Here is a 22,897-nt window from a genome sequence, read left to right on the forward strand (position 1 = left end):
GTTGGGACATGAACCCATGTGGCCTGGCTTTAGGCTCTATGCCTTTAACCATTACATACACTCTCTATTTTAATAGGCAAATATTGAGTTCATATGATTTTTCTTACCACTCTGTAGGTGCATTATTTTTCTATTGCTTCATTTTGGCAAACTTTGGAGCTTAAAATCACATCCACTGTTATCTCACCGGTTTTGTGGGTCAGGATCCAGACTGGGTGCAGCAGGGTCCTCTGTTCAGTGTGTCTCAAAGCTGTGGTCAAGGTAGTAGCCAGGTCTGGGGTCTCATTTGAGTTTCAAATCCCTCTTCCAAGCTCATTTAATTGTTGCAAGAATTGACTTCCTTGCAGCTATAGGACTTGTTATGGCAGCTTGCTTCTTCAAAGCCAGCAAAAGAAATCTCTTTCTGATCTCTGTGAAGTTCAAAACCCTCCTTTAGAGAGCTTCCAACTGATTGAGATTCACCTTGGAAAACCTCCTTTTTGATGAGTCTTTCAACCAACTTTGGACCTTAGTTACATCTGTACAATTCCTTCACTCTTGCCGTATAATGTAATCTAATCAAAGATGTAACCTAATTGTAGGAACACCAGTGGCAGAGTTCATGGGGCCGTCTTAGAATCCTGCCCACCACAAAGGCAATGGCTGTGTCTGATCCCTTCTTCCACGCGTCAAGGAGATGGACAGATACTATCATACTTCTACAATGAGGTAATGTTTCCGTTGGGACTTTACTCATCAATCTCATGTATAAAAACATCAAGGATTTGTTAAAAGAAGTTTTAAACATAAAATTTTTCTTCTTTAACCTCTTTCTAGAACTCTTTTCACAATGAAATTAATTTTTGTAATTAATTGTGAATTGACTCTGCTGATTAGTTTTCCAGGTCATTTCTTAAAGTCACCTAGTCACTTTTGTCTTATGAGCGCTTACTGGGCAAAACTGGAACTCCACAGTGTGGCAAATCAAGATTCCCGCCGCACAAACCAAACATACCATGTTGCCCTCAACCCATGTCACTGCCTTCTCCTCCCGTTGTTCTACTCCAAGTCCCTTTCATGCCTCTGGATCTCTACACAAGACACCTACACACATGCTTAGTTTTATCTGGGACAGCCTTTCTCCCTTTCTCCACCCCCACATGGGTCTGCTGATAAAGTCTCTGGTTTTTTAAGACCTGGCTCGTATGTCATTTCTGTTGTGAAACTCTCCTCAATTTTCAAGCTGAAAGTTAAGAACAGAAGCCTTGGAAAGAGGATTTGAATTCTAGGCTCAGCTGGAAGGTAGAAATGGGGGATAATACTGATCTGAACCCCTCCTGAAGAACTGTGTATCAATCTTGATGTAAGTATATTGAAGAAGAAAATAGGGAAAAAGAAAATGAGTCTAGGAAATCAAAACTAAACTAAAAATACAAATGTGCCCTGTTAATGCATTCCCCCATTGAAAAGGTAGAGCAATAAACAATGTCAAATGTATTCTCTAATGTCTGGGATTTTGTTCTTTCTTCTAGCTCCCCAATAAAAGGAGTTAGAGCTCTTTGAAGACTAGGTGGACTTTGCCCTTGTTTGAATGCAAGGATGCTGTCCAGCACGTGGGGCAGTGCTGGAAGGGCAATGGAGCCAGCTTTAAGGTGTTTCCACTATCCACCTTGGAACCATTTGTACACTAAGAAGTGATTATTCATAACCAAGTTGAGTTTATAATACTATAAATCTATAATGATATTCAAAATGGGAAAGGGTAAAGTTCACAAAAGACATTATCATCCAAAAGAAAGTTATACATAACTAGATACACTTAATTTATATTAATTTTAAGAGAATAGTGTTGACATGTGAGTGTTCTGTTTCTTCTATTAAGTATATAACCCTGTATAAACACAGATACACACTTTTCTTCACCTCTCTATGTATTCAAGGTAGAGAATTATTAGTGATCAATTCCAGGAGTTCTGTAAAAGTAAAAGTTATACTCAGAATAACAAAGGTTGTGATCAGTAGTGTAGGAATATATGTGTAAAAATAGTGTTGAAAGAAGATAGATTCACCACATTACCCAAGAGTAAACTGAATCTCTCATCTTCTAGGAAATAAAACTTCTTGGATGATTGGACTGTACAGAGATGCTAAGAAGGCATCATAAGTGGTAATGCTAACAAATCATGCCAATTTATTTATAATTATGAAAAGACATTGGTATGTCTTGCTGGCCAAGGGAACTTTTAAGAATGTATCATTTCAGAAAAATATGCCCAATTGCCAGAAGCCAAATGTGTGAAAGGTGTGGGCTTAACAAGACCCATTGACATAAATGTCTGTGATGCTAAAAAGAGGGAGGGAGGCTGGGAATGCAGAAGGCTGATCATTGGGTTAAGCTTGAGCCTCTCTGGAAGTTTCAACCAGGACCCAGGTCCTGCCTAAGGATTAACCAATCAGTTATCTAGAATCTGCAACCATAGCTGGCCTGAGACAATATATATTTCTTTTCTTGGTGGTTAAAGGTTACTTTAACACTGGAAATTATACACATTTCTCTCTGCAACCTATCCACCACTGTGGTTTTAGGAAAAAAGGCTATAAACACTACCTCAGAAAGGACATAAAAAAGGAGACATGTAAAGAGGGTGTACAAAGAAGTCCCTATAGGAATTAAACAGAAGTGGGATGTTTGCTCTTCTGTGCCAGAGGACTACAAAAGGAGAGAGGAAGGAGAATAAGAGAAGTAGGTTTTCAGTTCATGTGTCCTGCTCAGAAAGTTCAAAGAAGAGTTTAGTTTCTCCTCTCAGCGCTGGACCTGTGGGAGCAAAGGGCTCTATTGGAAGGCTATTTGCCAACACGTGAGGTGATGCAGTAGTGGTGGCCTTGGTAAGTAGACAAGTGAATGAGGCAGAACTGACTCCTAGGGGTTCTGCCTCAGTGAGTGAATGTGTTGGTTCTCAGAAGACTGGAGAACTGGCAGAGTCCCGAGGATGTGGAAAGGGGATGCAATGTGGGAAGGCAAACCAGACACAAGTGGTCAGGACCAGAGCGTGTGCCAGCAAAATGCCCCAAGACCCATGCAGACTCATGACACATCAGGTGGGAGGAGACCAGGCCATTCACCAAGGACCCACGGGGCTCTGGCAAGCCTTGCCCTGGCAGCCATGCAATCACATCAGCCTAAGCCTCCCCTACCTTTAGAAAGAGCAGGAAAAGAGAGACGAAGCTGGAAAGAGTTGGCATTTGTCCATAAGAAAATGCATAATGGAAGATTCTAATTATATAGAAGAGAATATAATACCTAATACTGACCAATTTAAAAGTGTTGTCCACCTCTTCATATCCAGTGATATGGGTGTTTATGAGAAAGAGTAAATCCATTATGCAAATTAAAGAAGCTATAGTTTCTTCAAATATGTGTGTGTGTGTGTGTGTGTGTGTATATATATATATATACACACACACACACACACACACACATATATATATGTATATGTATATGTATATGTATATGTATATGTATATGTATATATATATATTCAAATATGTGTGTGTGTATTTGAAGTTCCCCCCATGCTACCTATGGGACCTATCCAAGCTTACCCAGGTGTGAGGGATATGACCTCAATCTCAATTGTATCCTGAGGGTAGGGCATTTTCCAGTATAACCCAGCCTCCTGCTGGCAGATGTCATCAAAGCCTGGCTGCCCTACAAACTGTTACTGCATGTAACGTAACACAACCTCAAATAATCCCCCAGTGTAATTCTATGAGCATCAGAGCAAGGGAGAAATTCAAGGTTGGGAAAGAAGGAAATTCATCTTCCCTGAATTCACAGAGGAGGGATGTCATGGGGGATCCCTCAGGGGCACATGGACACTCAAAGGAGTGACTGGAGATGGGAACATGAACTCTGCTGAGCTCAGGGCGAGGTCTCTTTCCTCTGTGTCATTTCCAGTAGGGTCCAGCACTGGTGGGGGAAAAAGAACTCTTCTGTGAACTTTTTGATGTTCAGCGGAAAAGAGTGGGATCAACTTCTATGCACCCACACTCAGATCCTGGGTGGGCCGAATGTGATGTGCCAGGTTTTGCTTCTGAAACCCACCCAATTCCTTTATAGAAGAATTTGGGTCCCAAAGGAATCACAGTAATATGAACAGTCAGAATAGGCAGATTCATGATGATTTTCACATATTAATTAGACACAACTGGGGCTCAACAACCCCCATATGTAAAGAGGAAAGCTAAATCTTATAATAAGAGACTGATTAAAAAGCTGGAGGTGAGGAAGTAGAAATGAAACAATAAACTATTATATTAGGCAAAAATAGACTCTAATAATTTTAAGACAATGCAGAATATTTATAACATACAATTATTTTTAAGCTTATTCTGAAAAAGTAAAAAAGAAACATTGTAATCACCCTAAACATATTAAAATGATATAAATAAACGTTCTAAATAATAATACACACCCTCCTTTCCCACCTTATATTGAGAATAATTACATGGTATTTTGGCTAAGTTGTCAAGATGGCACTCTCAGCTCTCTGGTTTATTTTTACCTGTTCAGAGAGATTGAGGAGCAGCGTGGGGAAACAAGGAGTGCACTGCTATGTCTGGTTGTCTGATCATGATCAGTATTGCTCATGATCATCCTTGAACCAACAAGGCCTTTTTTGGACATAGAAATATCATATTGAGTCCAACTAATATGCACAGTTTCCTTCAAAATTCCTCATCTGTGAAAAATAGCACATTGCATAGATTTCTATGCAATGGGGAAGAAATGAACTCAATGTAATGGGTAAGGTGCCATTTCATGCAGAGGATGATTGTGTTCAAGTTCAAGCCTAGTAGTATCACTTGCCCACTCAAGGTATTTCAGCAAAAGTATTGGCAGAATTGAAATAATTTTTTAAACCATTAAAAGCAGTAATTCGCCACCTCTTCCATATATATACCTGTCAAAGGAGAAAAAAGGGTGGGGCTTACGTGAGAAAGGAAATAGAAATGAGAAAGGAGTAGTTGAGGGAATGATGATAGGAGGAACAGAAGTTTGAATTTTGCTCCAAATAATTTCTGATTTCAAGGTCAAAATATCACCAATTTGTGAGATCTCACTGACCTGACAGTGGTAGGTGTGCACTTTGATTCAGGTGTCAGGTGTGGAGCTGGGCTGGCGCCTGTGCACATCCCACACTCTCTCCACACTCCCACCGCACCCCACATGGCATTTTCTCTTTAGAGTGATGGGCTGGCCTTGATGTAGGGACATGTTCACTGATCCACACACAAACTGAGCTCAACACCTTGGCCTCACTGATTCGGAACTAGCTCATTCTGTATTTTCTAGATACAATTGCATTAAACAGTCCATATTTTTCTCAAATATCACCAGGCTGTGATGAAACATCACAATTTATCATTGCCAACCCATTTTAATGTATAACTGAATGTTTAACCTAAATCAATAATATAACTAATAAGTGTATGTAGGTGAGCACTTTTGAGAACATGGTTGAATATTTCATTCTTATTAAAAAAAATGATAGCTTTTCCCTCCTGACCTCTTCCTGTCCTTATTTGCACATACCTCATTTGCCTTCCAAATGAGTTCATTTCTGGAAATAGTTACCTAAAATTTCAAACCATGAAATCTGAGAATCTCAGAAGCAAGCAGGCTTTGTCTGTCATATTTCTTAATATCTTATGCCCTCTGGTGGTTGTTGTATTTTCACCTTAATTCTCCAAAGCAAAACATTTCATTAAAACAGAATTTTTAAAAAATTATTATAATTAGCTATTTATTGTAAATAAATATATTTTGAGGAAGTAAAGTGCCTCAACATAGTTTATTTGATACTAAGGATGTGAAGTCATTGCAGCCCAAGGAAGAGTCTTGTGGTTGGCCAGGTGTCCTCACCTTTCCAGAGCCGGGCGGCCAGAGCAAAGTCCTGGCTGCCATCATCCTTTTTAAAATAAGGAAGAAAACTTTGTAACTGCAAATTAGTACTTGTTACATGTGGGCCAAATCTTCACTGATGCTGAATTACATCTAATACCTTGGGTAGAAATGGAATTCCCTGAAACCTGTTGCCTAGAATAATATATATGTAAAATTAGACTATGAGAGGTTCAGTACCCACAGGGGTAAAATTATCACTAGGAGTTAATTTACAGAAATATTACATCACTACCTGAGTCATACCCTCTGAAAATCTAAGCAACAGTTGGAAAATCAAAATAATGAATCAGAGAGAGGAAACATACTGATCTAAGGGAGAATTTATACTTAAAAAAATATACCTTTCCTGTATGTTTTTTGAAAGCTTTTTATAAAGTAAAATATATTTAACATTTGAGGCGATAGTATCTTTTTATTTTGAGATTACTTTCATTTTAAAAGGTGTCCTTTCTAAAATGAAAGTTTGTAAGCATAGACGGCAACATTTTAAATGCCTATTTATCTTCTTAATTATTTTTTTAAACTTTTTAGTTTAAAATTATTACTAACAAAAAAATCATAAAAAATTATACAGAATATAATGTAAAATTCCCATGTGCCCTTTATCCAACTTCCCAAATGTTAACCTCTTATTTAACTACAATTTTCAAAATCATGAAATTAATATTGATACTATATTATTAACTAATCTACAGACATTGTTCAACTTTTGTCAGTTGTCCCATTAATGTCCATTTTATGGCCCAGGACCCAGATCATGATCAAATTCATAGTGGTTAAATTCATATTATACATGTATGGTAAGAATAGCACAGAAGTGATATTGTGGGTTTCTTAGTACATCATATCAGGGAGTCTAATATTTTAATATCTTATTATTGGGAATGTTAATTTTGTTCACTTTGTTAAAGTAGTGTCTTCTGGATTTCTGCAGTCTAGAGTAACTATTTTTTCTTTTGTACTTAATTCATATTTTATAAAAAGATACTTTAAGAGTATGTAAATATCCTATTTCTTATGCTATATTGACCCACTTATCAGCAACTGATGATTTTTTATTTTTATAATTTCTTTGACATTAATTAATTAGAATTAATTAGAATTCTATTTTTCAATAGAGTTTTTCCTTCTCTCCCATTTATTGGTTATTGGTTATACAATTATTTATGTATATTGGCATAGAGTCCTGGATATTTATATCATTCTATGTGTTATAATCTATTACTGTCACCATTTACTTTGTTTTCAAATTGGCCCAGATTTGACCATTGAGAATCTCTTCAGGTTGACATGTGTTTTTTCAACATATGTCTGTCCATTTTTTTCTTTTTTTTAAATATATTTTATTCATTATACTATTACAGTTGTCCCATTTCCCACTTCACTCCCCTCCACCCTATATATCCTCTCCCACCCGCTTGCCCCCCCCTTTAGTTCATGTCCATGTGTCATATTTATAAGTTCTTCAGCTTCTACATTTCTCATACTATTCTTACCCTCCCCCTGTCTATTCCCTACCTACAATCTATGCTACTTATTCTCTGTACCTTTTCCCCCTCTCTCCTCCTCCCACTCCCCTATTACTAACCCTCCATGTGATCTCCATTTCTGTGGTTCTGTTCCTGTTCTAGTTGTTTGCTTAATTTCTTTTGGTTTTGCTTTAGGTGTGGTTGTTAATAATTGTGAGTTTGCTGTCCTTTTACTATACATGTTTTTTTTTAATCTTCTTTTCTTAGATAAGTCCCTTTAACATTTCATAAAATAAGGGCTTGGTGATGATGAACTCCTTTCACTTGACCTTATCTGAGAAGCACTTTATCTGACCTTCCATTCTAAATGAAAGCTTTGCTGGATAGAGTAATCTGGGATACAGGTCCTTGTCTTTCATGACTTGAAATACTTCTTTCCAGCCCCTTCTTGCCTGTAAGATCTCTTTTGAGAAATCAGCTGACGGTCTGATGGGAACTCCTTTGTAGGTTACTGTCCCCTTATCTCTTGCTGCTTCTAGGATTCTCTCCTTCATTTTTACCTTGGCTAATGTAATTATGATGTGCCTTGGTGTGTTTCTTCTTGGGTCCAAGTTCTTTGGGACTCTCTGAGCTTCCTGGACTTCCTGGAAGTCTATTTCCTTTGCCAGAATGGGAAGGTTCTCCTTTATTATTTGTTCAAATACGTTTTCAATCTGTTGCTCTACCTCTTCCCCTTCTGGTACCCCTATAATTTGGATGTTGGAACGTTTAAAGATGTCCTGGAGGCTCCTAAGCTTCTCCTCATTTTTTAAAAATTCTTATTTCTCCATTCTTTTCTGTTTGGTTGTTTCTTTCTTCCTTCTGGTCCACTCTATTATTTTGAGTCCCGGTTTCCTTCCCATCACTGTTGGTTCCCTGTGCATTTTTCTTCATTTCTTTTATGGTAACCTGCATTTTTTCATCTAATTTGTGACCAAAATCAACCAATTCTGTGAGTTTCCTGATCACTAGTGTTTTGAACTGTGCATCTGATAGGTTAGCTATCTCTTAGTCACTCAAAAGGATGAGTTCTGGGGCACTGATTTGTGCTTCTGTTTGAGCCATCTCTCTCTCTCTCTCTTTTTTTTTCGGTCTGGTCGCTCCTGTTACAGTGAGGGGCAGAGCCTTAGGTGTTAACCAGGGCTGGGCACCCCAGTCGCTAGATTGTGATGTTGTATATGAGGGTGGGGTCGAGAGGGAACAATGGTGGTAGCTCCGTTCTCTGTGGGATCCCAGTCCCTTCCCTGGGATCCTGGGTTGCGCGCTCTGCCCTGGTCCACAACTGCCACCTCACTGGGTCTGCCAGCTGCCGCTTGCATACTCAGGGTCCACCTGCTGCAATCTTGGCGCCCCAGATGCCTTACGTGCTCCCGGTTGCCTTATGTGCCCTATTCTCTGCGACCCCGCACCCGGCTGCTTGTCTCTGCCCCTCCTACCGGTCTGGATAAATGGGTCTATTTCAACTTCAGGGCTGTCCGACTTCCATTCAGATAAATTTTCTGTCAGTCCTGGGTGTTATTCTACCTCTAAATTGTTGTTGTTCCAATCTTGGTTGTGCATGGAGATATGGTGCATCCACCTATGCCTCCATCTTGCCAGAAGTCCTGTCCATTTTTTTTTAAACACTTCTTTTCTTTTCTGTACCATAAGATGTTCTAGGCTAACCTTATATGTTCCCTGTCCCAGCCCTGGGATCATTTCTTTCTCTCCAAAGAGCTCTAGTTTCTCTTATTAGTGAAAGGTGTCTTGAAACCAAAATCTGGGGGTTCGCTGTGTCAATTGCCACTGCGGTCATTACCCTAGGCCCTCTCAGCAGACAACGCTAAAGCTAAAATAATATGTGTATATGGAAACTTGTACATGTACACATAATTTAAATTTCTGTCATCTATCTCCTCTCTCTCTCTAACCATTAGTTTATTTCATTTCAATCCAATGCCATAAGGTTCATTCTAGTCTTCCTCTTTTCCTTATTTTTAACATCTTTCTCTGACACTAAGGAATCTGCTTCTCATTACTCAAAGTTTATTTACTTACTTGCACAGTCCTGAAATGTATATGAACTAGTTTCAGAATTACTAACCTATGCTACTCTAGAGAAGTGGGGCAACTTACTAACTGGTGTACAGTGTGTGTATACATTTCTTTTGATCTTTAGAGTATAGAGTCGAAATACTGTTTTACAAACTTATTTTGGTTTGCTCTTTTCTTCCCCACCCCCTCCTGTGTAGTTTGTAACAGAGGTGGACTCGTGTGTTATTGTTGGGATTGAGTTTTTGTGTTATCTCCTCATCCTGCTTGATTTGAATCATTTATTTATGTTTTTGGTCTATGAAACATTATCATGGTTTCTAAGAGTCAGAGCTGTTCAGAGAGTTACACTCAGAACTGTTCCCATCATGCCTCCCACGCCCTGCCTCTCCTCCTTATCTCCATATGTGAAAGCAATCTTATTAGTTTCTGGGTTAACCTTCCGTTTCGTTTGGCACAAATGAACAGACATGTGTATGTTTTATTTCTTTTTCTTTTATGAGAGGTGACAGGTAATAGGTACATTTTTGCACTTTGTCTTTTTTTAAAATAATGTATCCCAGAAAATGATTCATATTAGTTCCTAGAAATCCTCTTCTATTTTTTCTTCTACAGCTGTATAGGTGTGCATAACTTATTTAATCAGTCTCCTCTATTTAGACATATTCATTGTTTCCAATATTTTGCAATAACAAATAATGCTATAGTTAATTACCCTGTCCCTGTGCATTTTTGTATTATTGGAAGTGTATCTTCTATGTAAATTCCCAGAAGTGGAATTGCTGAATTAAAAGGTAAATGTATATGTAGTTTTCTTAGATATCACCAGATTTCCTTCAAAAAGGTTTTATCAATTTGTGTTCTTATTAACAATGTATAAGAGTGCCTGTTTTCCTGTGGAATGTGTTATACTTTTTAATTGTCATCTGTTAATATTAACCCAGTATAGTTGAGCTTAGAAAAGAATTTTTCTAATTATGAGTGATATTAAACATTTTTTCTATCTTTTAGGGTCACTTTATATCTCTTTTTGTGAATTGTCTGCTTTTGTCTTCTTCCCATTTTAATGGATTTTTAAAACTTTTGTCTCCTCAGTTTTAAGTAATCTTTAAAAGTTATGTTAGTTATATTAGTATTTTATCTACAGGTAAAGTTATGATAACATTTTCCAGCTTTTCAGTTGTCTGACTATATAATTTTTTTGTCACTCAGAAAACTTTTGCTTTTATATAGCTAGTTATCAATTTTTTAAAAAATCACCTTTGGATTTTGCATCATAGTTAGAAAATCTTTTCCTGTACTAAGGTTAAAGAGGAAGTCACCAATGCTTTCTTCTAGTACTCCCCCAACCCCATTCATTTTACATTTAAATCCCTGTTCCATTTGGAGTTTATGCTTATATATAATAAGATATGGACCTAACTTAATTTTATTCCAGGTGGCTATTCTCCTGTCCCACAACTATGTAATTAAAATTAGTTTTTCCTAGTAATTTGTGATGACACAAATTACTAAATTTATCATACACTAAATTTAACATATACTAAATTTCCATTTGTATGTGGTCCTGTTTCTGGGCTTTCTGATCAGTCCTCTTTGTCTTTTTATCTGTTCATGTACCAGGACCATACTGTTTTATTTATGAAGACTTCGTGGTATAGGTCTGATCCTTCACAGTGCACTCTCATCTACCCTTCCTTGTTTGTTTTTCCACGTGATTTCTCCGTGAATTTGGGCATCATCCTTGCACAGGGGCCATGCTACTCTTCTCTGTATCACTGCAATTTCAATGAAAGTGCTGCTGAATTGAGTGCTCCACATGATTTTTAATATCAGTTTGTCTACCTTTATGAAAAAGCTTACTCGTGTTTTTATTTGGGTTGTGTTAAATTTTACATTAATGTAGAGAGAGTTGACAATTTGCACTGAGTTATGCTAACTCAAAACTGGGAGTGTTTTTCCATTTGTTCGGGTCTCCTTTCATACCTTTCAGGAACATTTTTCTCATATAGTTTTGCACTTTTTGAATTTATTCTTGGTTGTTAATGTAAATGAACAGCTTTGTAAATGAACCATCTTCTTGGTTGTTAATGTAAATGAACAGTTTTTCTTTTATTATGTCCTCTAACTAGTTATTATGTATATATGAGAAAAATAATTTTTGTATGGACTGTTTTTATCTTGCTACCTTTAACTATTTTTATTATTTTACTTAATGCTATTTCTTGATTTGAACCAGAAATAAATTTTTATTGTTTTAAGCCTTTGAGATTTGGTTTATTTGTTACAGTGGTTAGCCAATTCTAACTGACATAAGGCAGACATAATTCTATTACCACTCAGTGTCTCAAAATAAAGACACCAAGGCCAGAGATATTAACAAATTTACTCAACATCACAGACAGAGCAATGGGCAAAACTGGCTTTTAAATCAAGATTCTATGCCATCAACCAGTGCACAGTACTTTCTCCTTGGGGTGTGGCTTCCCGGGGTGCGTCTATTAGTTTCCATTTAAAAAAGAAAGAAAACAAGTTCATTTCTCACCTCCCTTTGCTTTGTCTATGGTGGCAGTCATGTTATTAGTTACAGGGAACTGAGGGGAAGTATAAGGAGGACTACTGGATGGCTGATAGCACTGGAGCAGACCAGCAAGCTGCCCAGATTTAACAGACTGTGAGTTGCACCTCACTTTATGGACTCAGAAAGCTACAAGATTTTGTAGCTATAAGTACACAATATAAATACACAAGATTTTGTAGCTGTAAAACTTACAAAAGCTTAGAATGAAAGGTCTACCTTTCAGATTGTTCCAAGTATGCAACCAGTATGATCTTTCAAAAATAAAAATAGGTAACTATCATTCCCTTTCTTAAATCATTTAATGGATTCATGTTGGTTTCAGAATAAAGGCAGAACTCCTTCACATGTCCTCTACTTTACTCTCCAGGCTCAGCTCCACCCCTCACTTTTCCACACTGGCGACCTAGACACAGTGATGTGCCTGCACTACTTCTTCCTCTGCATCCTGTTCAGGTAGCATCTTCTCCAGGATGCCTTTCCTGGCCCTGCTGAGAGACCCCTTCTATGCCTTCTGTGGTTCCTTGGTCTAACCTTAATCAGTTTGCATTTTTTAAATTTAATCTTCACTGCATTTTTTCCCATTATCATTTAGTCTCCTTATACCCGCCCCCCCAAGAAATCACCACACTGTTGTCCATGTCCGTGAGTCCTTTTTCCTTTTTGCTCAATTGCCCCACTCCCTAACATTGTATTTTAATCACTTAATCATTGCCTTCTTTTAAACTTTTGAGGGTACAGGCTATATTATTTAATTTTAGATTGCAGATTCTAGTACCACGCATCGCATAGTAGGCACTAATATATATTTGTTTTCTCTTACCTTTTTAAAAAAATTATGGCATACTCTTATCTTTTCTTACCATGTTTTCTTCTTTCCTGCATGGGAAATGATTTTTCTATATCCTCAGAATTGTCACCATCATGAGCTGTGGGTTGTCATGAAGTTTTCAAACTCTCAAGAGAAACCTCGTATCAATGATGTAAGATTTTTAAAAGAGAATAATCAACTGACATGTTTTTTTCTTCCCACTTATTTTCTTTTCCGTATGGGAATGATTTGCAGCTGTCATTGAGATGAGTAACTCCCAGCCTTTTATAAAATGCAAACCTGAAAATGTTCTTTGAAATCTGACCATGCCATTTCTAAAAGGCATCGCTTTTTGTCAAAAGTCTGCTCTAACTCTGGCAATCGGTATTATACAAGTATCAGATGTATTCTCTGGACCTTTTCTTTTTTGACATTTGGCAGTGATAAGAGCTATTGTTTATTGAGCTCTAGCTGTGTGTTAGAAGCTCTTCTAAGCATAATACATACAGGCTACTTTATGAAGCAGATTTAGTGCCACCATTTTACAGGTGAAGAAACCAAGGCATACAGAGAGATTAAGTAACTTTCCCAAGGTGCCTTAGATACAGCTAGTATTAAAAGAAACCAAGATTAGATTTTCAGGGGAACTAAACCCAGAGTCCATATTCTAAAATTGCAATAGGCCACTTTCTCCACCTATAGGTCATCCTACTTGGCATACGTGATGCTTGTATGCTGCATGTGCATCTACTATTATTTCCCAAATAAGATCCTGCAATCTTCATTCAGAGGGAGTGTCTTGTCTCTTTAGCCTTCACAATACCTAGTACACTGCTAGACACATGGTACAAAAATTTCATAAAAATGTGCTCAATTGCTTTGAAGCTTTAAATTCTTCCTCTGGTCTTAGGAAATTGTATATAGGAATTTTTAACAAGTTAGGTACAGTAGCATATTAAAATATCTCTAAATTTGTTTATTCAAGAGATTAATTTATGATGATAACAGATATGATGGGAACCCAAGAAGGCGGGGAGCAGATCCCCACAACCTCACCCATTTACTGTCTCTCATTTTTATCAGGCTTTCAGATGGAGGTAGCAATGCTTTGATGGATACCAATGAAATTGGGTGCCTTGAGACCTGTTTGCTTTGTACCAACACTAGTTGATAAAGCATTTATTTTATTCATTCTCTTTCATAACTTCCTCACCTGAGAGTCATGACTCTTCTCTGAAAGAGGAGTAGGAAGCTCGTTGTCACTGTATGAAGGTGTGACTGAGCTCTTCTTTGGCCCAAGGACACCTTCAACTCAGCTTGTCTGCTCTAACTCCCTTTAGTACACTGATTGCCTTCATTAACTGGAAAGCCTCCCAATGCGAGGTTAAAATACCCATCCATATCACAATGGATGGGGTTAAGGGAAGACACAGAGGTACCAACTACTAACCTCAAGAAAATAATAACTTTTTATCGCCAAAACCCTCTGTCCTTCATGCAAATAGACCCCAACAGGCTACCAATCTTGTCTGCAAATGTCTGAATCTACTGAATGTATATTTACAAAATATACCTGGGAAGTTATTATTCCATTATTATTTTCTCAAACCAATGTCAAACTCAAGAAACCAGAAAGGAAAATAATTGTATATATTCAATTTCTTCATCAAAGCTCCTGTAGTCTAAGGCCAAGTCTTCTGAGAACTTTTGCCACATTATCTTTTTTATTAATAGGTACTTTTCTAATCATTTTGAATTACAAAAATAAAACGTGTGTATGGTAGAACTATTGAAAATCAGAAATATATGTTTAAGTGTTTACAAATTCATAATCTCTTCACTCAAACATACCTATTGTTAATAATTTGCTGTATTTCTCTGTCTAGATAGGTAGATGGATAGATAGATTGTAAGAAAGAAACATAACTACTGCATATATGCACATATAAAATCTCCACTGACTCCATGTGATTTTGTGAACATTTTTCAGATCACTTAAGATTCTGCAATGACCTTTAAAAAGGCTTTATAATGTCTCTTGTATAACTATACATTTTATTTAACGATATGACATCATTGGATGTTCTGATGCTTTCACTGAGACAAACATCAGGATTTGCTCCTCCAAATCCCATCTGAACAAAGAGAAAAGCACATCACAAACTGCACAAACATAGAGGGAAATTTTCCAAAGGAATGAAGCCACCTTCATCTGCCCAATAAAATCCTGGGATTAAAACACACACACACACACACACACACACACACACACACACAAACACACACTTCTTTTTTTTTTTTGGAAAAGGCCCAGAACCTAGGTGCTTTTCTGACTTCATCAAAATGATCCAAGTCCAGTGAAGTCCTGTTAGTGTTTGAAATCCCTCACCAGTGTCCAAAGGCAAGACAGTGACAAGAGGAAATCTTTGTCAGATTTTTAGCTACTTCATTTTCTTAAGCCAAGCAGCAAATATCACAAGATCGCTTTACATGCAGTACTGTGGCTGCTTGCATTGCTGATCAACTAGTGGGAGAACTACAGGAAAGGACAATTGGAGAATATTACCTCTACTTATGCAAATAGTTTACTTTTTCTCTGTTACCATGAGGTGTAAACACCTGCTTTGAAATATATTTACCCAGAGAAAAATGGGATTAATTTATCAGGCAAAAGATCATAAACAAAAAAGAATCAGGTTAGTTCTAAAAGAAATTAGATTGGGGGATACAGCAAGAGAAATCAGAAAAAAACTACATTTTAACATTTTGTGCAGTGAAGCATTACTTTTATAGCATAGAAATGCAAATTAAAATATTATATACTATTTCATACTGTCGTATTGAAATGAATTAAAATGCTGAGTGTGAATAAGGATGTGGACAAGAGGAAGCTCTGAGACGGTGTTGGGGAAGCACGAGGTAGTTACGTAGTATCTTGCAAAGCTAAAAGAACATATTCCGTCCAACAGAGCTTTGGTAAAGACAGAGAAAGATTAAGGTGTTTTTGTTTTGCTTATTAACATAATGAGATATAAGTGATGATGAACTATCAAGGTTGAATGTCCTGCCTCCTTGCTAAGGCTCAGGAAAGAGACAGATGCTGGAGCACTGGTGCACCAGGGCGGAGCTCCGAGAGTGTCTCCCTCAGGCTCAGGTAATAAGAAGGGACATTGGAGAGATTTTACAAACAGAAATATAACAACCAAAACGTCAGTCTACTTTCTTATTCTCACTATATGCCAAGATTTCTGATCAATATTCCTCTCTGAAATGAAAAAGTCTTTTGTTTGTCTGTTCTTGACAGTAGCTGTGGTCATTACACATTTTTAAACTACATTGGTTATCCTTTAATTGTCATAGTTTTCTGTCTACATGGAAGTTAATTCAGAGAATTTTCAGTTACACAGTCAACCCCTGACACTCGTGGGTTCAGCTACATAATCCCTCAGGAACAGTGGGATTGAAGAAAGGTTTCCTAGAACAGGGTAGACTGCACCCAGTTGGTAGATCAAGGGAGAGGAGACAGTGGAAAGGGAGAGATTAAAGAGAAGGGTGGTATATAACGAATATATCAAAGTCTGTAGACTTTTGTACAATAGTTGTGTTTCCCTTTTGTTTATATCCTTGGGTGACTTTGGGCCTGACAGTGGCTTTGCTTGACCAATGGGACAGTAACACAGGTAATGTAAAAGCAACTTATAAAGTACTTGCACACAGGGGCTTGTTCTTTTATGTCCCTTGGGGAATCCTATAGACATTCACATTCAAACAGCTTACTGGGTGATGAGTAACACATGGCCTAGCCACTTTTGTCACCCCAGCTGATATCAGGCCAGTTCCCAGACATGTGAGTAAGGCTGTTCTAGACCATCCAGTCCCAGACAAGCCTCCAGCTAGCCACTGAGATGTGAGTGAGGGCAGCTGAAATGAGCCCAAACTGGCCCTTATGAGCAGAAACATCTGCTTATCTTCAGATGTGTGAGCAATGGTATGTGATTATTGCTAAGCCACTAAGTTTGGGGGGGGGGCATGTTACACAGCAAAAGCTAACTGATATAAAGTTCTTGAGTAGGTGAGTGAGGGTGGGCGAGAAGGCAGAGGCAGAAGGGACAGATTGGTCTTGGATATGAGACAATATATTTGAACACATAGATGTTCGAATCCCCCCCCAACACACACACACTCCTTCCCCCACTTACCCTCAGGGTCAGAAGAAAGAATGTAGGCTCTGATATGACATCAACTAAGTTTCAATCGCGGCTTTGTTCTTTTTAGCTGTGATCTTGGGCACACATCCTATTCATCTATAAAATAGAGATGATAATATTTACCTAACAGAGTTGTTGAAAAGATTAAATGACAACATATGTATAAGAGCCTGGCTTTTAATAAACACCCTTTAAATGCTGGTTAAGTATATCCCTGGGTAAAAATACAGCATAAATTTGAGACGAAGTGATAGAGAAAAATTGGAGTGTGTGTGTCAGCTAATAATATCAAACATCAATAATACAAGAAGTAGGATATTATCAAAGGGTTAAAGTATGACAATAAGAATTTGAAGATAAAGAAAATGAATGATGGTGAAAATTTAAAGATGTAATTATAAAGGAACTTTTAAAAATAGTTGAGTAGTAACAATAGTCCAATTGAGGTTTATAAAAAACAAACACATGGGGAACACACTCGGGACAGTTTTGATTCCACCACAGGCTTGGGAGCTTAAGCGTAGAATTGGGGAGAGCAAGTAATGGGATTGTTGGATGGCAAAGGATGTGGCAGATGAAAACAAAACAAATAATGGAGTCTAGGTAGCTAATACTAGAGGTAGTTGGCCATGGGACCTGAATTGGCCTGGAGGCAAGAGAGATCATAGAGGAACTGACCGACTGGGAGAACAGGATGGGGTCAAAGGGCAAGGAGCAGGAGTCATGTAGAGGTACCTGTACATAGGGAGCTGCAACTTTCTTAGTGAATAGTATTGCTCTGTCTATTTGCCTCATTGCCTCAAGACAATGTCTTGTTATCCTATGATTTTGTGTTTTATTTCAGGAATACTTACTTTCTGAACTTCTTTAAGGGACACCAAACTATTTAAAAGAGAACTGTTTAGATAAAGAAGATGTGGTCAAGATATACAATGGAATATTACTCGGCCGTAAAAAGAATTAAGTCTTACCATTTGCAACAGCATGGATGGACCTAGAAGGTATTAGCATAATTAAATAAGTCAGAAAGAGAAAGAAAAATGCCATATGATTTCATTTATATGTGGAATGTAAAGAATGAAATAAATAAACAAACAAAACTGAAACAGACTCATAGGTACAGAGAACAGACTGATGGTTGCCAGATTGGATGGGGGTTGGGGACACTGGGTGAAAAAGGTGAAGGGATTTAGAAGTACAAATTAGTAGTTACAGAATAGTCAAAGGAATGTAAAGTACAGCATAGGGAATATGGTCAATAATATTGTAGTAACCGTGTGTGGTGCCACGTGGGTACTAGATTTATCAGGGGAATTACTTTGTAAATTATATAAATGTCTAACCACTGTGCCATATGCCTGAAACTAATATAAAATAACATTGAATGTCAACTGTAATTGAAAAACAAAATTAACAACAACAAAAAAGAGCTCTGGGTTTAAAATCCAGCCCATCTTGTTGGCTCTCCTCTCAGGATACTCTGCCTATTGGATCATCTGTGTTAGCTACTAAAACTTTTCCACAAGTGACCATTATTATCCTTGCATGTTAGGGCAGCAAGAAACAGGATTTTTTCTAGCATGCAGATGTGCATATGGGGTCCGTTTGAATCTACCCATATTTGCACATCTTCTGATCTCCGAGTGAGCCTGTGAACTCTTGCCCCTCTTCTCTGCCTCTTAAGGTTCTGTCCGTTTTGCAGACCCAGCCCATCTCGCAGCCCCCTGGGGCTGCCCCGTTGTTGCAGCCCTGTACAGCGTCTGCTCCTCTGAACCATGACAGCAACTCCCCTGACACTTAGCATGGGCTGTCTTTGATTCCAGGTTTTCTTAGGACCTACGAATCAATACTTTTTGGAGCTAGAAGAGGCTTCAGAGAACACTTAATTTAATTCCCTCATTTTGCTGATGAGAAAATTGAAATTCAGAAATAGTTAGTGAAATAGAAATCTAGCCTGCTTTCATCAATATTTGGTGATCTTCTTACCACGCTATTTGTACGTTCTGAGAGGATGTGAGGTTCCTCAGGATAAGCACTTCCTTGAGTCTATAGCATTTACTTTTGGGAACCTTCAGTAGATATTCCCCCACAGTGACATGGAGGTTTACCAGACTACATGGGACAGCTGAAAGGGGACTAAATTCATGCACAGAACAGATTTTACGGTTTAAAAAATTATTATGTTTCTTGAACCCTTAGATGTATATTTTTCCAAATAAAATGTGTTAGAAAGTTTATGTTTGATATATAGTTGTTGGGGTGTTTTCATATTTATTACAACCAAAAAGAGGTTAACAGCTTTGTTTCCTTAATTCTCAACTAAGGGTGGTCTTATTTAGGATGCACATGGACCAGCTCGGACCAGTGGAGGTTACAGATCTATGTGTGAGTCCTGGTGGAGAAGAGTGCTCTCACCCAGCCCTTCTGCCAGGTAACTGAAAGAAGCTTACTTTTGTGGTTATTGATTGTTATTTCATTTCAGAAAAAAATACTTCAAGGACTCAATTTGATAAACAAAAGCAGTTTTGCAATTTAACTTAATTTGGTAATATGGATTAGGAAAAAAATGAAAAAAAAAACAAAAGCAATATAAAAATACACATTGGGAGCTGAACAAGTATTGTTACCAGAAATTACCAATTTCCCCTATTTTGAATTTAATTACATAAAAAGCAATGTATTACCTAAGATTATCCAGAATTTATAATATGACTTAGCACCCATCACCTTGAATTTCTCTAAGCCCATTTGAAAACTGAATACAGAGCCTGGCCCTCTCATTCCAACTAGTCCACCTACAACCATGATAAGAAGTTGTTGCCCCAGAATAGTTCAGTCAAAGCTCAAACAAACACTAATGCAATTTAATTAACAGTGCCATCAATGCTTGTTTCAAGATGGTTGTTCTAAAATCCTAGGAAAGGTTTGTGAGTTCTTGAAATGGAAAAATTCTTCTAGTAATTCTTCCCCTGAGTTCAGTTGGGGCATTCCAGCCCTGGTGGGCCTCCTTCCTACTCTCCCCCTCAGCCTTCCTTCCTTTTTCCCCCTCCGTCACATCGAAGAAATGACAAACACCACCCACTTGCAGTCATCCACCTAACGCCACCCACAGGAGCCAAAAACCTAAAGAAAGCACATTTATTTAACAATGTAATTTGCAGATAACATTTTCACAGAAAAATGTTCTCACCCTCTTGGTGCTGGTCTGCTGTGTACTTTTCTTCCAGGCTTGTTCTTCCCCAAATGACTAGAGCTTTTGCTGGCATTTCTCTGAAAGTAAGAATCAAAAAAGCTACCTGAATTTGCAGGCAGTTTCCTGTGGGGCTCACTCACGTTTTGCAGAATGCATGCTTCGTGAGCAGAAGGTGGGCAAGGTGTTTGAAAAAACAGGAAGCACCTCTGAATGTGAGACTTTCTTCCTGGAAGCAGAAACTCCCTTTGAGATAGCTGATGCTTCTTGCCATCTCACCTATGGGCACTTCTGTGAAGCCTTCAAGGACTTGAAAGACCATGAACGGGGCTTCTCAATGGCAGGATTGTTTGGAAAGTCTGGTTCATCCATGTGTCTGGTAGAAATCCACAGCTGTTCTATTTTTCTCCTATGCAGGTTTCTCTTTTTTGCTGAGGATATTGATAACCATGGACACCAAAGTAGGCTTTTAAAAATTACGATTAGTGTAGTAAAGAACACATAACGTGAGATCTAACCTGTGAACACAATTTTCAGTGTACTATAGAGCATTGTTAACTGTAGACACGACGGTGTGCAGCAGCTCGCCAGAACATCTTTGTCTTGCACGCCTGAAACTTCACCATTTAACAGTGACTCCCCGTTTCCCCCCCACAGGCCCTCACAACTACTGTTTTACTTTCTGCTTCAATGAGTTTGATGCTTTTAGATACCTCATGTAAGTGGAACCACGCAGAATTCGTCTTTCTGTGCCTGGCTCACTTCACTTCATGTTTCATCCATGTTGTAACATATAATAGAATTTCTTTCTTTTTATAGCTAAGTGATATTCCAAGCATATGCTACATTTTTTTATCCATTTATGTGTCAATAAACATTTGGGTTGTTTCCACCTCTTGACTATTGTAAATAATGCCACAATAAACATGGGAGAGCAAATATCTCTTTGAGACATTGATTTCAATTCTTTGGATATGTACTCGAAAATGAGATGGCTGGATCATAGGGTAGTTGCATTTTTAATTTTGTGAGAAATCACCATGTTGTTTTCTATAGCACTGAGCTGCACCATTTTACATTCCCACCGTGCACAAGGGTTTCAATTTCTCCACATCCTCACCAACACTTGTTATTTTCTGTGTTATGGACGGTGGTTATCTTAATCAGTTCAGGCTGCTATAGCAAAAATGCCATAGACTGGGTAGCTTAAATAACAAACACTTATTTTTCACAGTTCTAGAGGCTTAGAAGTCCCAGATCAAGCCATGGCAGATTTTGTGTCTGGTGAGGGTCCACGTCCTGATTCATAGAAGGCTGTCTGGTCACTGTTCCCTCATGGCAGGATCAGGGGGAGAGAGAGAAAGAGAGAGAGAACTGGGTTCTTCATCACCTTACAAGGGCACCTATTCCATCATGGGGGCTCCACCCCCATGACCTCATCCAAACTTAATTACCTCCTGGAGACCCTGCCTTCAAATACCATCACAACAGAGATAAGTCTTAGAACAGTCCTAATTCAACAAACTTTTAGTTTATAGCAGCGTCCATTCTAACAAGTGTGGTGATAGTTCATTGTGCTTTGGTTTGTGTTTCCCTGATGACTTGTGATATTGCAGCTCTTTGTTATACATCTTTATGTCTTTTCCTGAAAAGCGTCTGTTCAACTCTTTGGCCCAGTTTTAATCAGATTATTAGGGTTTTGGTGTTTTTTTTTCTTTTTTTCTTTTTTTTTTTTTTGTTGAGTTGTAGGAGTACTTTGTACATATGGTGGAGATTAACTCTTTGTCAGAATTATGGTTGGCAAATATTTTCTCCCATTCCATAAGTTGTCATTTTACTCTCTTTATTGTGTTCTTTGTTGTACAGAAACTCTTTAGTTTGATGTATTCCCACTTATCTATTTTTACTTTGTTGCTTATGCTTTTGGTGTCATGTCTAAGAAATCACTGCCAAGAATGATGTCATAAAGTGTTTCCCCTATGTTTTCTTCTAGAAGTTTTACAGTTTCTGATTTTATGTTTAGTTCTTTAATCCATTTAAAGTTGATTTTTGTTTATGGTGTAAGATAGTTGTCCAGTTTTTTCTTTCCTTCCTTCCTTCCTTCCTTCCTTCCTTCCTTCCTTCCTTCCTTCCTTCCTTCCTTCCTTCCTTCCTTTCTTTCTCTCTCTCTCTCTCTCTCTTTCTTTCTTTCTTTCTTTCTTTTATGTGGCTGTCTACTTTTCTCAACACCATTTGTTGAAAAAAACAACACTTTCTCAAACGTGTATTCTTGGCAAACTTGTTGAAGATCAGTTAGCCATATATGTATACATGGGTTTATTTCTGGGTTCTCTCTTCTGTTTCATTGGTTTATTTGTCTGTCTTTATGTGAGTACCATATTGTTTTGATTAAAATAGCTTTGTAATATGTTTTAAAATAAGGACCTTTGATGCCATCTTTATTTCCCTTCAAGATCGTCTTGGTTATTGGGGTTCTTTGTGGCTCCATATGAATTTCATAACTTTTTTCTGTACCTGCAAAATTGCCAATGAGATTTTGATAGGGATTGCATTGAATCTGTAGATTGTTTTTGATAGTATGGCTATTTGAACAATGAATCTTCTAATCCAAGGGCACAGAATGT

At 37.8% G+C, this 22,897-nt stretch overlaps 1 long non-coding RNA gene and 1 other non-coding gene across 2 annotated transcripts in view; both read right to left on the reverse strand.

Moving 5' to 3' along the window:
* Positions 1–20,400, reverse strand: part of LOC123813119 — a 46,536-nt gene extending 26,136 nt beyond the window's left edge. The window contains exons 1-2 of the long non-coding RNA XR_006784645.1: positions 20,274–20,400; positions 17,075–17,179 (exon numbers count right to left, since the gene is read on the reverse strand). This is a non-coding gene — a long non-coding RNA (uncharacterized LOC123813119). The remainder of the gene's footprint in view (positions 1–17,074; positions 17,180–20,273) is intronic.
* On the reverse strand, positions 11,193–11,300 carry LOC123813201. The gene has a single exon (XR_006784690.1). It is a non-coding gene; the product is annotated as a U6 spliceosomal RNA (small nuclear RNA).
* Positions 20,401–22,897: the final 2,497 nt, after the last annotated feature.

This window comes from Phyllostomus hastatus, unplaced genomic scaffold (genome assembly GCF_019186645.2).
Source record: "Phyllostomus hastatus isolate PE091 unplaced genomic scaffold, TTU_PhHast_1.1 phas_scaffold_93, whole genome shotgun sequence".
NCBI lineage: Eukaryota > Metazoa > Chordata > Mammalia > Chiroptera > Phyllostomidae > Phyllostomus > Phyllostomus hastatus.